At 35.3% G+C, this 19339-nt stretch overlaps 1 long non-coding RNA gene across 1 annotated transcript; it reads right to left on the bottom strand.

The window, feature by feature from the left end:
- Positions 1-3900: 3900 nt before the first annotated feature.
- On the bottom strand, positions 3901-5639 carry LOC135149380 (uncharacterized). Its single transcript, XR_010287839.1, has 4 exons — positions 4928-5639; positions 4724-4814; positions 4389-4509; positions 3901-4213 (listed from the first exon to the last, which is right to left on the bottom strand). It is a non-coding gene; the product is annotated as an uncharacterized LOC135149380 (long non-coding RNA).
- Between the last annotated feature and the right edge of the window lie 13700 nt (positions 5640-19339).

Below are 19339 nucleotides of genomic sequence, written 5' to 3' on the forward strand. Positions count from 1 at the left end.
ACTCGCCAAATATCTCCAGTACCTGCACAAATCTTAATAAAACTAGTTAGTAGCAATACAACACGCAAACCCTAAAATCAGGGTTTCGAAAATTGAATAAAAGGAGTTAGAAGAAGAGATGTGAGAGCTTTTGAATCGTCGGAGAGAGGGTCTGAACACATCGCAGAGGTGAGACGCCACTGGACTTCGCCGATCTGAGAGCAACACCTTCGTGGCTCCTTCGATTAATCGCCGAACCTGCAGAAAATACCTCAGAAAAATAGTTAGCCACTCGATTTACGAAACCCTAGAATCAGGGTTTTAACAATCGAACAAAAATCATATGAAATTAGATAGTATACATATATAACTGTTGGATAAGGACCAAAGCTCGCCGTTAGTTGAAACAACGACAAGCATGGAGGTCAAAATCGCTTTTATCTTACCAAACCCATAGCCAGACTAAAGATTTGAACAATAACGATGTTTAAATCTAAAGGAAAAGTGTAGAAAAGTGTTTGAATCGAAGAGGCGATTAAGATTTTGAGAGTACATCGCTGGAAAAGACTGGAAGGCTCGAGAGAGAAAACGATGGACTCAGAGAAATAGAGAGGTGAACAGTTGTGTGGCTGCACAGTGTCTAAGTTAGGAGTAATATATATATATACTATACGAATGGCTAGGATCAGTCTTAGGGTTTCAATCGACGGATCAGATTAAAAACATCCAGCTGGGTCGGGTTGGTCCATAAATGGGTAGGTTTTATACCCGAATTCTAACATAAAAACTGTTAATATAAAAATTGATTAACTGATTTTTATTTTAAATAAATCAGTTTTCTAAAATAGATATTAAATAGTATAAAAATCATAAAAATAATTTAAAAATATATATCTCCCTTACAATAATATTGTCCAAATTATAAAAATAATTTCGAGAAAGTTTGGACAAAATTAATTTCAAACATAATTTAGGAGATTTAAATATAATTATATTTAACAAAAATTAGGGTAAATAAAGATAATCCACAATTTGATAATTCCATAAATTTATCCAATTTTGAGAGAAAAAGGTATTTTAAAATTATATTGGATAAAATTATGTATAATTATCAACATATAATTAGGTGGATATTATATTAATATTAATTTTGGCAATACAAAATGTTTAATGTAAATAGGATTAATGCCATATACGTAGTATCTTAGAAATATTTTTAAGAAAATATTCGCTCGCCTAAGAAATGTTATCAATTGTATACGAAATAAATCAGTGCTCTAACTCATAAAAGTCCGATCAATAAATTCTTATTGACAAATCTGAACTTTAAGAGTACACACAAGAAGAATTCCGTTTGATAAAATTTCTTACACGTAAGATGACTAGTATATATGATAAAAATTCTATTTAAAATATATTTGTCCAAAATTAATCACTTTGAATATTCCAGCATTCCTAAATCCAAACGGAGTTTAGCGAATCTTTCGGAACTTAAAGGCTTTGTGAAAATGTCAGCGACATTATGCTCAGTTTCTACATGAGTCATTTTGATGTCACCTTTATTGACATGATCACGTAAGAAGTGATGTCGTATATCTATATGCTTTGATCTTGAGTGCAACACGGGGTTTTTACTTAAGTCAATTGCACTCGTGTTATCGCATAAGATAGATATAACATTAAAATTAACATTATAATCCGCTAATGTTTGCTTCATCCATAATATTTGTGCACAACATTTAGCAGCGGCTATATATTCAGCTTCCGTAGTGGATATCGATACAGAATTTTGTTTCTTGGAAAACCACGAAACTAAACATCCACCAAGGAACTGACACGTACCACTAGTACTTTTTCTGTCTACCAAATGTCCGGCATAATCAGAATCAGAGAAACATACTAGTTCAAAAGGTACACCCTTAGGATACCAAAGGCCAAGATCCATCGTGCCTTTTAAGTATCGTAATATCCGTTTAACAGCGGATAAGTGTGATTCCTTTGGAGCAACTTGGAATCTAGCACACTTACAAACACTATATTGAATATCGGGTCTACTAGCGGTAATATATAGCAAACTACCAATCATGCCACGATATTTTTTAGTGTCTACAGGAATTCCTTTCGGATCTTCTGTTAATTTGTCAGAAGTTGACATAGGAGATGATATGGGTCTAGCATTCTCCATATCAAATTTCTTGAGCATTTCCTTACAATACTTAGATTGTGAAATATGTATGCCCTCATCGGATTGCCTAATTTGCAAACCCAAAAAGAAATTTAATTCTCCCATCATACTCATTTCGAATTCCTTACTCATATTTTCAGAGAATTCTTTACATAGATCATTATTTGTTGAACCAAAAATAATGTCATCTACATAAATTTGGACAAGTAGTATATCATCTTTTTCTTGTCGTGTAAATAGAGTTTTATCGGCCGTTCCCATCTTAAAATTATTCTCTAATAGGAACTTACTAAGCCTTTCATACCAAGCTCTTGGAGCTTGTTTTAATCCGTATAAAGCCTTATATAGCTTATACACATATTCTGGATTAATTGCATCTTCAAAACCGGGAGGTTGCTTCACATAAACTTCTTCTTCCAATATCCCGTTTAAGAAGGCAGATTTTACATCCATTTGATATACTTTGAAATCTTTATGACACGCGAAAGCTAGAAACATACGAATAGACTCAATTCTAGCTACCGGTGCATAAGTTTCATCAAAATCTATTCCTTCCATTTGAGTATATCCTTGAGCAACTAATCTTGCTTTATTGCGAACAACCGTTCCATTCTCATCTAATTTATTTCTAAATACCCATTTAGTTCCAATAATGGAAGTATCTTCGGGTGGTGGAACGAGTTCCCAAACTTTGCTATGAGTGAATTGTGTTAATTCATCTTGCATTGCGGATATCCAATCCTCGTCTAGCAAAGCCTCTTTAGCAGTTTTAGGTTCAATTTGCGAAAGAAAACTTAGATGATTTACTACATTTTGAACTTGTGACCGGGTTTGAACTCCTTTCGTCAAATCCCCTAAAACATTATCTAAGGGATGACTTCTTATCAATGGAATCTCTTTAGGAAGTTCATCTTCGGTTTGTAACAATTCTAATGGATTATTAGGAGGGGAAATACCCATATCCATATTTTCGAATTGTCGAATAACATCTTCGACACCATTCGTTTCAGCGTCTTCTTTATCAACAAGATCAATATATTTCGAGGGTGGTTTTGATTCATCAAAAGCAACATTCATAGATTCTTCCACCACAAGAGTTTTAAGATTAAATACACGATATGCTTTACTATTGGTCGAATAACCAAGGAATATACCTTCACTTGACTTAGGATCAAATTTAGTAAGATAATCCTTCGAATTTAAGATAAAGCATTTGCTCCCGAAAACTCTAAAATACTACACCATAGATAGCCTAATGCAATGGTCAATACTGTTGCCTTAAGGCCCATTTTCTGTTGCTAAAGGCCTTTTTTTCAAACAGGCAACGCTTTAAAACTGTTGCCTCTGCGAGCATGGCCTTAGGCCCTTAAAGCAACGCTTTCTCCCAATAATGCAACAGCAAGTTGGTTGTTGCTTTAGAGGTATAATGCAATAGCTGATCAACTCAAAGGCAACAACAACATTGTTGCATTATCCTTTAGGCTACAAGCACATATTAGTGGGGCCCACAAGGTGTCCACGTGGCAATTGTGGGACCCGAGCCCATAATGTGTCCACGTGAAAATTATGGGGCCCACATGTGGGTCCCACTGGGTTATCCACGTGGCAGTGGTGGGGCCCACAATTAAATGCAACAGTAGGTTTATTTAAGGCAACACTGTTTTCTTCAATGATTCCAACACTAAAATACTATACTGCAACATTGAAAAATCCTTAATGTAACACTAAAAGGGCTCAAATGCAACACTAAAATTATAATATTTTACAATGTATAGTCAGTATTTACATGATTCCCATATAATTCCTAACATCCAATACATCCATAATCAACATCAATGCACCAGTTATATAAGAATTCATAATACTACTGTTTTCTATAATAAATCCATCATTGTCTAAAAGTATGGCAATAGCGAAGAAATGCTAAGGAATATGGATGAGCGTGCATTTCCTGATCTTGTTTTTATGATCCCAGCCGATAAAAGAGCTCTAACTTCATGTTGTCATATGTTTGCTCTCGGTGAAAGCTAACTGCATTTTGGGCACTTCCTGCAAGAATGTGTGAGACCTTAAGTATTTGATATATCCAATTAGCAGCAAGATATTAGACTTGAGAAATAGATTAACATTCAGAAGAAATGAAGTTAAGCTTCCACGTTATGTTAAGGAAACAGAAGGATAAATTTAAGCTAGGCACTCTGATTGCATAGATAATTAGATATACCTTTGTATTGCCACAAAACATTGCACAACCAACAAAATTATTAAAAAGTATAGTTTCCAACGTGTATGTTTTTGATAGAGAAGTAGCCCGACTCAGCTGTATTTGTCCAGAACTGATAGTCCTGAAGAATTATCATATAATTTCTTAATTAGTTCCTGGAATCTGGTGCAATATGATATTTTGTGGTCTGACTTTGTTTCACAAGTTAATGATGCTGATCAAACTCTCTAAATATATCACGCAGTTTTGTTTGCATATTATTATCACATGCCTAAAGTATAAATTGTAAATATATATTTAAATCCATCCGGAAACATAACTATAAGATATAATACCTTGCATTCTTTTTGCCACGAACCAGTATCTCCTGGTGGTTCTAATCCCACATAACCTCTCTTAGCTGGCAGATAATCTTTGTCAATGTAGCTGGGAGACACAGTCACATCGGTATTGATTAGTAATAAAAATAGCCTCAAAATAGTAGAAAATTCATTATCTGTAAAGTCAAGAACAACAAACAGGTGAAAAAAATTTGCTACCTGTCCTAAACTAATAGTCTGCCGCTAACATTTCCATGTTGATCTAGTAAATGGGAAGTCCTCTGATGCTGGAAATTTAGGACACCCTGTTCAAATTTAGGACACAAATCCTCACCGGCATAATGACCACTAAGAAATTCAGCTCACTTGTGCCGTTTTCCAGTTGTATTAGAAAAACAACATACATGTTATTATAAACAAACAATTTTAAACAAGTGACATCAAGTATACATTTATAACATTGAATGAATTCACTTCTAAACTCAGGCTCATCCCCAACCACTTATAAATGTTTATTGGTTCTCTCATGCCTTGTTTAATAATTTTAACTACTCAACTCAACCCACTAAATAATATTACATTCTCCAACCGATTCAAAGTAGCAAAGACATAGTAACTAAACTAAACAGAAGTCCAAAGAATATAAATAGCTAAACGTGAAAGATAATTACACAAAGACATAGAAAATCTATCTCCCTCCCTCCATCCCCTCTCTTTCATATCTCCCTATCTCTCTGTGTGTCTCCCTCTCTCACTCTATCCATCTCTCCCACTGTTCCTATCTCTCAGTCTCTCTCTCTCTCTCTCTCTTACTCTGTACGTCTCTTGCCCTCTCTCCAATAACAAAAATTCAGGACAATTAACTCAATAAAATATACAAATAAAAATCAAAACATACAAAAAATTAAATATACGATGTATATATCAACACTATTACCTTAGAAAATTCCAATCATAAGCCCGCAACATGAAGGCCCAAAACCTATATACAGAAAAACAAAATCAGAATAAAGAGCGAGGATACAAATAATTGAAACAATACAACATATACCAAAATAAAAATAAGACTAGGGTTTAGAGATTCCATCGATCTTCGATGGAAGTTCAAATCAGCCACCGAGACAGACGACAGTGACAAGAAAGACCAGAGCGAGTGACAGTGACAGTGACTAGGGTTTAGAGTTTTGTTTGAGAGAAGAAAGTGAATGAGTTTGTTCGAGAGAGAAGAGAGAGCGAGTGTTTTATTGAGAGCAAAAGTAGATCCAGAGCGGGTTCCTGCAAAATATTTGGAGGGAGAAATGGCGCTCAAATTTTTGGCTTCACCCATTTCGGTTTTCAGATTTTCATTATTAATCAAATTTATTTTAAAAAAAGGTTATTTACTAAAAATATTTATATTTATATATAACATATATTATATATTAAAGAGGACAATAATTTAAACAAATATATAATATAAATTATTTTTAATAAATTTAGTTAAATAGTTTATATTAGTATCTAAAATTTAAAAATAATAACAAATAATATTTAAAAATATATTTGATACAATATATATTTAATTGTAAATAATGTATTTTATTCTGCTAGTAATTACTTATACTTTAATGTTTCAAGTAAATTGTAAGTGAATATAATTTATATTGATATTTCAGTTATTAGATAAAATTTGTAAAATGAAAATATTGTGTCTAAAATCATTTATATTTGTATGTAAAAAAAAATTCAAATCATAATTCGCGCCAAACTGGTTAACGGGAAGCTCTGTTGACCACTGTTTGACCATCCTAAAATCAGATCAGACACATCTAAAAATTTTGAGAAAAATCCTCACAACACTAGAATTAATAGGTATTAGCATCCGTATGGTCGGATCGTTGAAAAAGATCCGCGAAAAAAATAGAATCATAATTCATGCCAAACTGGTTAATGGGAAGCTTTGTTGACCATTGTTTGACCATCATAAAATAAGATCAGACACATCTGAAAATTTTAAAAATAAATCTCACAATACTGGAATCAATAGGTATCAGCATCTGTACGGTCTGATCGTTGAAAAAGAGTCGCAAAAAAATAGAATCATAATTCGTTCCAAACTGGTTAACGGGAAGCTCTGTTAACCATTGTTTGACTACCATAAAATCAGATCACACACATTTAAAAATTTTGAAGAAATATCTCATAACACTGGAATCAATAGGTATCAGCAACCGTACGGTCGGATCGTTGAAAAAGAGTCGCAAAAAACTAGAATCACAATTCGTGCCAATCTGGCTACTGGGAAGCTTTGTTGACCACTGTTTTACTATCATAAAATCAGATCGGACACATCTGAAAATTTTGAAGAAAAATTTCACAACACCAGAATCAATATGTATCAGCATCCGTACGGTCGGATCGTTGAAAAAGAGTCGCAAAAAAAATAGAATCACAATTCGTGCCAATCTAGCTACCGGGAAGCTCTGTTGACCACGGTAATTTGACAATCATAAAATCAGATCAGACACATCTGAAAATTTTGAAGAAAAATCTCACAACACCAGAATATTATGTATCAGCATCCGTACGGTCGAATCATTGAAAAAGAGTCGCAAAAAAAATAGAATCACAATTCGTGCCAATCTGGCTACTGGGAAACTCTGTTGACCACTGTTTGACTATCATAAAATTAGATCAGATACATCTGAAAATTTTGAAGAAAAATCTCACAACACCAGAATCAATAGGTATCAGCATCCTTACGGTCGGATCGTGGAATAAGGATCCTAAAAAATTTAAAATAGCTAAAATTGTAAATGTAACACAATTTACGATCAAATGCAACACTAAGAACCAAACGCAACACTTCACCTGACACATCAGCATGCCACATCAGCGTGGGGGACCCACTGGTGGGGCCCACCAGCTACGTCAGCATGCCACGTCAGCATTGTGGGACCCACTTGTGGGGCCCGCCTGCCACGTCAGCATGGTGGGACCCACAGTGGGGCCCGCCTGCCACGTCAGCATTAATATTTAATGTTTTTATTTATTATGAATACTAAAGCAACACTAAATATAATAAAGCAACAGAATATTACTTGTTACACTAACATGAGTCAATTGCAATGGTAGGTATCTGTATAATGCAACACAGTTTGATCACCGTTGCTGTTATCCAAAAATATCATAGCTAAGGCAACGCTGTGTGAGCAACGCTTTCAAAAACCATTGCATAAGCCCATCTATGGTGTAGTGTAACCTTAGGAGTTTTTCCAAAATAAATCTCATAGGGAGTCTTTTGTGTCATAGGACGTAATAAGACTCGATTTAGAATATGACAAGCAGTAGACATAGCTTCGGCCCAAAAATATTTAGGACGACGATATTCATTAAGCATAGTACTTGCCATTTCTTGTAAAGTCCTATTTTTCCTTTCTACAACTCCATTAGATTGAGGTGTGTATGGAGCCGAGAAGTTGTGAGTTATTCCATTATCCTCACAAAAAGTAGTGAAACTAGAATTCTCAAATTCCTTACCATGGTCAGTCCTTATATAGACAATGGTATTATTTTGTTGATTTTGAATCTTCTTACATAAAGAAGCAAATGATTGAAAAGCATCACTTTTAGATTTGAGAAATTCCTTCCACGTAAACCGTGAAAAATCATCAACAATGACCAATGTATAAGAACAACCTCCGAGACTTAGTACCGGAACCGGTCCGATTAAATCCATGTGTAATAACTCGAGAGGTCTAGAGGTTGATACCATAAACTTAGCTTTGTGAGAAGCTCGTATTTGCTTTCCAATTTCACACGCTTCACAAGTATGATCTTTTTGATAGTTTAACTTTGGTATACCCCTAACATGATCATTCATTGAGATATTCTTTATCAACTTCATATTCGCATGCCCTAATCTACGATGCCATAACCAAGGGTCATCTTGTGTAGTAATTAGGCACACATTAGAATGTTTACTAATATCGCATGTGTACACATTTTTGCTACGAGGACAAGTAAGCATTAATTTTCCATCCTTATTTAAGATAGAACAATGAGTAGGATAGAAAATCACCTTATATCCATTGTCGCAAAGTTGACTAATGGAGAGAAGATTATACTTAAGTCCCGTAACTAGTTGTACATTAGCAATCTTGAAATGTTCATTCCCGATATCGCCAATACCAATGATACTCCCCTTGCTACTATCTCCAAACGTGACACTTCCAGCGGTGACCTTTCTAATGCTTTTCAAGAGTGACTTATTACCGGTCATATGTCTCGAACAACCACTATCAAGATACCACATGTCTCGTTTAGTAACAAGGCACACTGTTAGGAATCAATAATTTTTGATGATAACATAAACATTTTGTAACATGTCTTACTTAGAATCTTTATCAAATTTCAGTTGTAATTGTTACATTTCTTGTCTTTGGGAATTATCAACGGATGGGTAGAATAGGATGGCTAATTGTAAATATCCAATGCCATGTAATTTTATCTAAGTGAAGGATATTCAACTGATGAGATGTAACTATTCAACTGATGAAGACTGGATGATGTTTCAACTGATGAAAATCAAGCATTCAACTGAAGACAAAGTGTTCAACGGATGATGCTGAGGAATTCAACTGATGAGACTGGAACAGCATTCAACTGATGGAGTTTGTAATTCATTCAACTGATGAGTCGGGCATTCAACTGATAAAGTCAAGAGCAGTTGAAAGCAACCAGAACTTTCAACTGATGAAGCAAAGAGCAGTTGAAAGTGACTAGAGCTTAAGTCTGACAAATCACATGGATCGAATTACACTAAAATAGACATGGAAGCCTAATTAGGAAAATAAAGAAGAGGCAGAAACATACTTATCTCATGCAGTGCAATCTGGATCAAATCAAGGTGATGGTCAAAGATGAAGACATCTCAGAAAGCATGCATAAGACAAAGTTGTGCAGCATTGTTTTTAGATTAGAGTGCATTTTGTAATCTAGCTAAAAGCTTTGTAAAACTTGGAGTATATAACCAAGTTAGTAGCATCAGTTGAACTTGTTCAAATTACTTGAGAGAAAAATCTGAAAGTTAGAACTTGTTTGAGTGATGAACCACACTACGCCAAAAGTGGCCTATTGTAATGCCACTCCTTCTGTTACAATAGGCCAAAAAAGTGTTACAATCTGTCTATTGTAACACTAGGGGGCGTTACATCTGCGAGCATTACAATAGACCGTCTATTGTAACACTTGCTTGATCTATTGTAACAACAGTAAAAGTATTACAATAGCATTCTATTGTAACATCAGAATGTCCAAATGTAACACCTGAAAAAATGTTACAATAGCCAGACTGATATTTTTTAAAAGTGGGCCCCACATGTGGGCCCCACACGTGCGTCCCACATGCGGGGCCCACATAACTTATTGTAACACTATGATTATTAATTGTAACACCAAAGTTCACAATAATGTAACAGCAGGTAGAAATAATATAACACTAAATCTGTGATTATGTAACAGTAAACAAGGCTAATGTAACACTTAATATATAGAATATTGAAATGTCATTTCTGTTTGCAGAAGAATCCTATAATTACAATTCCAATTATACCAAACTACACAAAAACAGCTCCAATTACACCAAACTCAATCCAACTACATCAAAACAACTCCAAGTCCAACCTCCATCAACCAACCAAAACCAACACATCTACATAACCATTAAAAAACGGAACTAGAGTGTACAATATAAGAAATTCGATAGATTACATAACCATTAAAATACGGAACCTCCCCAGAACTAGATTGTGTTGCGTTCACTGCCTTGACCTTGAGTTCCACTGGCAAAAGGAGTGGCTTGAGTTCCACTGGCCAAAGGAGTGACTTGAGTTCCACTAGCAAAAGGATGGTACCAGGATTTAGTTACTTGTTAAACTACCCTGCCCAGAACTACTGTGCTAGCAAATTTACTTCTGGACCATGGACCAGTAGATCCCAAACTCATCATTCCAAACGCCCTTGTCTGCACTTCGATCTAGCCTCCAGTAATTGTTGCTTTAAGTCGCAAGGAATCATGAAATATTTAAACCTTGATGTCAAAGCTAGTAAGTTTGATTAAAAAAATGTACGTTAAAATATCTATGACGATAATGCAAGTACTAATAAAGATGATATTCTGTAATATCTATTATTATGATTTCTTATGACTTTATATGGAAAGGATTGACTATGATGCAATTCTATATTTGTAAATAATAGTGAGGATTTTGAAGGCATGTCCTTACTTTAAATAAATATAGATAGAAACCATATATATCACCTGATTCCCTTCATAAAATTCAGTTTCACTGGTTATACGCACTCATGCAACTCACACACTGTATTCAATAGAGTTTGACTTTTGAATCTGAGTATCAATCCCTCCCTGAAATAACACATTATGCATGAAATTTAACAAAGCCAAAATTTGTTAAAAAAAAAATCCAACTCCGCATAATCATGTTGGCATTATTCTGGTTCCTATACTTCTCCGCCATGTCTCTATATATTCACTGTTTATGAACAGGGCATCATTTCCTTCCGTCATCAGCTCCATTTAACAGGGCATTAAGATTTTAACAGAGCACAATTAAAAAAAAAAAAATCAGATTTGAAACAAACATATTTCTAAACTCGTCAACACTTTAAATCAAACAAAACAAATACATAAAAAACAAGAGTCATTCAAACACATACATACATGAAAATACATCCAAAACAATAAAATACACATAAAAATAAATCATTCATAAACATTCAAGGATGCATATACATCAACAGATCCATAAAATCAAACAAATACACATAAAATTAAAGAAGTAATACCTTTAAACCGCAATAACTAAGACCCACTCTCCTGGAATAGAAAGTAAAAGAGCTTAAATCCAACGTTTATAGAAAGTAAAAGAGTCAAAAGGCCCAATTAGTGTGTGTATTTACCTTAATCGCCTATTATAGCAAAAAGCCCCAATTTATGAAACCCTAACCGCCTGCAAATTGAGAAATTCGAAAGTCAGTAACCCTAATTTGAGAAACTGCATATGTTTGTGTGTGCAAGTACCATTCTCGTTCTTCAGTCCGGAGCTATGGAGAGACAGACAGAGTTTGAGCCTTCAATATTCAATTCAGAGCTATTGAGAGAGACTGAGTGAGAAGAGAGACAATGAGGGTGAAGAGAGACCGAAGAGGAAGAGGGTAAAGAGAGAGTGAAGAGGGTTTGGGGAGAGGTGCTTGAATCCATGTTTGAATCGAAGAAGAAGGACTGTGGGTCAAGAGAGAAAGAGAGATGTGGGTCGAGAGAGATGTGTCTGTAACCATTTGTGAGTGTGCGTGTGTTTTTGACTTGGTCTATTTTTTTAGTTGGGGGAAAACTACCGCCCATACATGTTCACATCGGGAACAACATTTCCATTTTATTTTTATTTATAAATTAATTGATTAATTGATTATTTAATTATATAAGTAAAAAATGTTTTTTTTAATTTTATATATTATTATATGTTTTTAAATAAAAACTAATAATTTTTAAAAAATTATAATATTAAATATAATATTTTAAAGTAATGAATAATCCAGAATATAATTTAAAATACAATTTTCTGATAATATGTTTACTTTAATTGAAAAAAATAAAAAAAAATCTATCGTAACACCAGGTGCTAGTGTTACATGTCGTGTAACACCGTCACATTCATGTAACACTTGATTAACCGCTATTGTAACAACAATTTAACAGTGTTACAATAGACCTCAGCTTTTTGAGCTACCGCAACGAAATGCTTGTAACACTTACCAAAAACCGTTGCATCAGGCCATTTATGGCGTAGTGCCAGCAGCTGTGCGAATTGTAAACAATCCACAGATTCTTCGATATAAAATCTCACGGGTGGATCATTCAATCCACCCGTATTTTTAATACTTGGTGTTTTTCTGTTTACTGTGTTCTTAGTATATTATTCTTGAATCTTTTAAATTTGTAAAAGATTGTATTCAACCCCCCCTTCTACAATCTTTCTCTTAGTTGGTGTAAAATAACAATTGGTATCAGAGCGAGGTTCCCAACAAACAGGGAAAAAGATCAACACTGCTAGATAAAGATGGGAAAGAAGGATGCTGGAGTGAAGATTCCTGTTCTTGACAAAGACAACTATTTTCACTAGAAAGTGAGAATGCATCTGCATCTGTTGTCCATTGCTGAAAGCTATGTGAACTGCATTGAAAAAGGACCTCATGTCCCCATGAAGGTCTGCACAAGTATGGGAGCTGATGGTGAAGACATGGTAGGTAAGATGATTCCAAAACCTATCCATGAATATTCTCAAGAAGATACTGAAGAAGTGCACAAGGACAAGAAAACCATGAACCTTCTGTTCAATGGTTTGGATCAAGAAATGATTGATAGTGTTATTAGCTGCACAAGTGCCAAAGAAGTTTGGGACACCATCAGGACCATCTGTGAAGGGAATGAGCAGGTAAGAGAGAACAAAATGCAGCTTCTGATTCAACAATATGAGTCATTCCATTTCAAGGCTGGTGAAAGTTTGAGTGATACATTTAACAGATTTCAAAAACTGTTAAATGGTCTAAAGCTCTTTGGAAGAGTATATCAAGTTAAGGATTCAAACTTGAAATTCTTAAGAGCTCTTCCCAAAGAATGGAAACCCATGACAGTCTCTCTCAGAAATACACAAGAGTTTAAAGACTATACTCTAGAGAGACTGTATGGAACCTTAAAGACTTATGAGCTTGAAATGGAGCAAGATGAAGAGATTGAGAAAAGCCAAAAGAAAGGGCATTCATCTGTGGCTCTAGTTGCATCTCTGGAGGATACTGTCAAGGACAAGGGAAAGTCTCAAGTTGAAGAAACTGAGAAGTTGGTCAAAGAGGAGAGCTCAGAGTCAAGCAAAGGAAGAAGAAAGGAGAAAGAAGTAGCTGATTCTGGTGAAGAAAGTGATGGAATTGATGAGCATCTAGCCTTCCTGTTAGGTCCAAAGTATCGTAGAAGGGGGGGTTGAATACGATACTCACTACAATTTAAAATTCTTTCGAATCTTGCGGATAAACAAATTGCAGTCCTGTAATGGGTTTCGTGTTCCGGATATTTATTGGGTCGGTTTCTGAGGATATAAAAATATTAAACCAACACACAATATTTTCCAAGGTATATCTGTATATTGATAAATACCTCGAAGGTGCTATAAATCCAAACCCGAAGGTTCGGCTACAATGGCCACTACTCTCAATATTACAAACTCTAACCACTACTGATATTTCTATTACAAAGCTAGGCTAGGGTGTGTGTATAGTGGGAGTAGCCGTGCAGAGCACTTGGCCATTTCATCCCGAAGGATGATGTTAATTGTGAGAACCACAATCACATATTTATAGGCTTTCATAAACTAACCATGGTTAACGAGTTCGTCCTGGACGACTTGAGTTCGTCCTGGACGAGTTTGATTTATCAAAATAAATCTAACTCCCCAGCACTTGAAGTGGCGCCAATTACACATATATACACACATATATATATCACAAACTTGCGCTTGGATATTTATATATGTGTACACATATAAGTGGTCAAAGGTTGCGCTTCCAGGAGGTCAAACATGGCGCCCAAACATTGCTTCACTGTAGTGGCACTTAGACAATCTTCAAGAAACTTGCACTTTGCCCCAAGGTGAGAGTGAGGCGCAAACTTTGACTTAGAGTCAAAGGTTGCGCTCACAAGAGCTTCCACAGTGTCACAGTAGATATGACTTAGAACAATTCCAGTAGTTGCTCTAGTGAAGTGGATGGGAGTCGCAACCTTTGACTTAGTCAAAGGTTGCGCTCATTGCAGTGATGACTCCACTGTAGAGCACTGTGTGTACTTAGAAAATCTAAGTGTAGATTGAAGTTGCGCCAAGGGAGATGAGTAGAGGCGCAACATTTGACTAAAGTCAAATGTTGCGCTTGACTTCGCGCCCCTGTCCCAGTCAAACTTGGCGCCCCATCACAGAAGCCACTGTAAGCACTTAGAATCTTTTCTAAGTAAAAGATGAGTTGACTTCAGTCAAGAGTTGCGCCTTGACTGAAGTTGCGCCTCATAACCTCAGTACACCAAGCCATGTACTTAGAATATTTGAGCATTGTTTCCTTCACAGCATATGGCGCAAACTTTGACTTTCTTTTAGTCAAAGTTTGCGCTTCGTTCCATTGTTCACTCCTGTATGACTTAGAGAGTTTTGGCTCTCCTATTCTTTGTACCAATAATTAAATATATATATATATATATATACATACATAATTAATTGTGTTTTAATTAATTACTTGAAATATTTATATCCAAGTAATTCACAATTAATATATATATATATACATATATATATATGATTATTTAATAACTCAGGCAATATTCTGGAACAGCTCGATTGACTTGATCAATTAATTCGTTGATCGAATCCACTGAATACTTTCGTACGTCCTGACGTCCTGTGCACTGGTCTGGTTCACGAACGACTCGAACTGAAATGATTCTTTGAATCCTTTGCTTGATAATATACTTGATCAGTCATTCCGGGTTAGTTTATGCTTCAGTTTGTTGATTGTAAATTAACCAACCAAGATATAAAAATATCTTGCTTCAGGGGTTGCACTGAAATCTTTCGAGTACTCGGACAACATCTTCATTACTTCCACAATCTTGAATACTTCAATCTTTATTCTTCACTGAGGCATGAACATATTAATGAACTTCTCCCAGTGAACTTATTCCTTCAAGACTGTAGATGGCTTCTTCAACCTTTGTCTTCGTATCTTCCGATTCTGGTGCAGGCGTAGTGTTATTTACTTGTCATGTTCTATTGTTGAGTTATCATCCCTATGTAACAGATAGGGTTGTCTTTACATTTAGACTTACAATCTCCCCCTATTTGTTTGTTAATCATAACAAGCAAATCCTCTGGAAGATAACTCAACTAACACTAGAAAAAGTAAAGTCCTGGACTAGTAAATAATGCTACAAAGTTTCTGGATCATATAATACATTTCCAGATTTCATTAATAGAAATAACAAATGTGCATATCACCTGTATTTCCTTGGTTCTTGCTTACCTGCCAGATAATCCTCATAGTCTGTCTTGAAGAGAATTCAAAACATTCCATTATGCAAAGAACAATCAGCAGCTTCATTGAATTCTTCAGTGGTAATGAATAAGTTCCTGTCTACCACTTACTGAAGAATAGATGTATCACCTTATACTTCTCCTCCCGTTACCTTGATCAGGTTCCCCTTGGTGATAAGTAGCTATCTCCCCTTAGATGAAAGATCAATCTCCCCTTCAGTAGTACACAGCTAAAGAGTAGTTTACTCCCCCTTAGTTGTAGACAACAGAAGAAAGCTAACTTACTTTTTCTTCCCCCTTTCGTATATTCTCCCCCTAAATATATTCTCCCCCTTAGTTGTGGAATCCTCCGAGGATATGTGGTATCAAATAGGTCAAGGAACGTGTACAATACTTCCTGTACCAAAAGATAATCTCCCCATAGAGAACTAAACAACGCTAAAGCTGGGGTCGAAGAAAGAGTTCAGAAGAAGGGTTTACTTTGATTGGGTTGGTCCCTATGCTGAAAGAATAGGTTCCAAACGGAAAAGTAAGGAATAAAAACTGACATTCCAGTAACAACATCCACTTTGTCTTTAGGTATAAATTTGGTAATTAGTGGGTGTCTCACTAAAATGTTCTGCAGGTGTATCACTCAACACTCAATTTTCTCTCGGTTTTTGGGTAAGGGTGTCACTCACGAGTTCTGTAAGTGTATCCCTCCACACAAATACTGAGCTTCCAAAATGCTGAGTACCTGCAAGAAAATCACCTTAGCCACCCTTAAAGGGGGTCACCGGTGGTGCAATGGGAGTTCGTAATTCCCAGTCCCTGCAGACTCATCAGATAAATCCGAATCATGGTCCACAAGTTGCCAACCACTAAGTGGTTTATCCAATTAAGGATCCAGAGTTGTTTGCTCTGGGAGGTTAGACAAAGACTTTATTATGGCAAAGGCCTAAGTCCTCCTCGATGTCTGTGAAGACACTTGATTCAACAGAATCATCAACCATAGGTTCACAACATGAAATGGAATGAACCGTAGTTGCTTCCGTCAATTCTTTCAACAGCTTGTGAGCTTTCAATACCAATTATTATTATATGTACCTCACAAGTGTTTCACTTTCTCAACTTCCTATGTGTTTGCACTCACTCATGCTCACATATTTCTCATTTTGATATCCCGCTGGTTCTTCTCAGAATCTCACCAAGTGTTTAACTCTTAGTGTTTGGCTCACAGTGTTTCTCTCAGCACTCAAAGTATGGTCTTCTGTACCTGCATGAGAAAATCACCATAGCCCCTTCAAGAGAGGTCACTGGCGGTGCAATGGGGTTTCGTAAATCCCCGGTCCTCAACCGACTCATCAATAAATTGACTCATAGTCAGAGAGTTGCCGATCTCCTATAAATAGGAAATCCATTCCGATTGGATCCAGATCTGTTCTTATCTGGGGAGGGAGACGAGAATCCTGAAGATTTGGCAATTGAGATGCTCGTTTCCTCCTTAAACCTGTAAAGGCATCAACCATCTTATTTACCGTAAAATGGTAAATGAAGAAGTTGCTTCTAGAACAAAACCTTTAACCTCACTGTGCACTCTCTTGTATTGTGTCCATAAGATTTTTTGTTTAGGCTCTTCATCAGAGTGATTACTGATGATGTGTTTGACTCAATACAAGATGCTCTGGCTGACGAGCGAATTTCAATGGACTCATCCTGTTGAGAGAATGATTCCAGAGACTGTTTTATTGCCTTTTCAGCTCTATATTCTTTTGGGAGAATACAGATGAGAAACAGTTACCTCAAGTTTGAAAACACCTTTTCTTCTTGAGAGGTAGAGCTGTGGGTACACTATCCCTCACATCCTTATTTGCTGCAACGAGTACAGTTTCTCCCTCATTGACTTTTTGTTTGAAAAGTTCCTTATTACTCCAGGGGGAAAGTTGGGATGTGTTCTAAATTTGGTTTTATAGTCTGGGATAAAGATTGTTGGTTTTCAACCTTATGACTATCTAGGAAAGCCAAGAGGCTGATAAAGTTCTGAAGAACAGAATGAGATATAAATGCACTTTAAAAAATCTATGATTTTGAATGAAAGCAATTGCATTTAATCTTTTGAGGAAAAATGAATCAGTTGTGATTGTAAAAATGATTTTCATAAAGAATGACAATCACAATCGATGAAAGAATCGAAGTTTTCCATTAAAAACTGGTTTGAGTACAAGAGTCTGAATCTATGCATAAAAGGTTTAAATGAACTTGTCTTTGAAAAAGACACAGACTCCTGTTTCTCACTACAATTTAAAAAGGAAACAAGAAAATTTATGCGCTACAGTGTATAAAGCATTCACCACAATAATTAGTGAAAAGGCCTCATACTAGCACATTGTCAAAACAGACGCTGCAAGTGACAAAGATCACCAAGTACACAAATACAAGATAATCAATGTCTCGTCCTATGACGCTACATGTATAGATACAAAATATTCCAAGAAATATTTTATTAAATAGAGTAGTGGATACCAATTGCTGAAATCAGTTGATAAGAAAATTTCTTTGAAGAAACACACCACTCCAGAACATAAATATGAGACAAAATAAAGATTATGTTGTCTCCCTTGTACTCAGAATATTAAACACCTAAAATATATTAGCACCAGTGGTTTTAAGAAATATGCAACAATATTTCACCAGTGCCAATACATCACAATCAATTCACAAATAAAACATCAATAAAGCATCAAAAATGAGACACCAATTAAATATTTCGAAATGTGAATTAATCGTGTTTCTATTATTCTATCAAAGTCAATCATGAAACAAATAAGCATATAATTGTCATGGATCACAATTTAACTAAGATAAAATAATAATTACCTACGCAATATCATATAATTATCAGATCAGCATATAACAACAAAAATCATGACAATCATACAAAGATATTCGCAAGCCCGAGGGAAAGTTGAAGAAAAGTTCACAAGTCCTATACATGTAAGCATTGAGTACAAGTAAACTCACACAACTCCTCGCAGAAAATATTAACAATTAATATTAGTGATCTACATATAAGCATGCAAAATATCACTAACACTAAAAGTATCACACCTATATGCAGTTAGACATGAAATAAAATATCAATTAATATATCATCAAATATCCAACACAAATAGTTATGCTTCAAATATATGCACTAATATAAATGGATTCAGCCTAGAGAGAATCTAAGCAACTCCACAAATAGTAGTATATCATGACTAAATTCTAACTAGATTCTAACCACATACCAATTACTGATACAAGTCACAAGTCTAGAAACAAATAAGTCATGCTTCAGATTTTATACCTATAAAAATGAATTCAACCTAGAAAATAATCCTAAGTATGTTCACAAATACAGATATATCACGACTAGATTATGACAAAGTTTCTCTACTAGATACCAATTGTTAAAGAGGTATAGATCAAGAAAAATAACATAATTAAGTCATGCTTCATGTCATCTCTAATCATTTAAATCATGAACAAA

This window comes from Daucus carota, chromosome 9, assembly GCF_001625215.2.
Source record: "Daucus carota subsp. sativus chromosome 9, DH1 v3.0, whole genome shotgun sequence".
NCBI lineage: Eukaryota > Viridiplantae > Streptophyta > Magnoliopsida > Apiales > Apiaceae > Daucus > Daucus carota.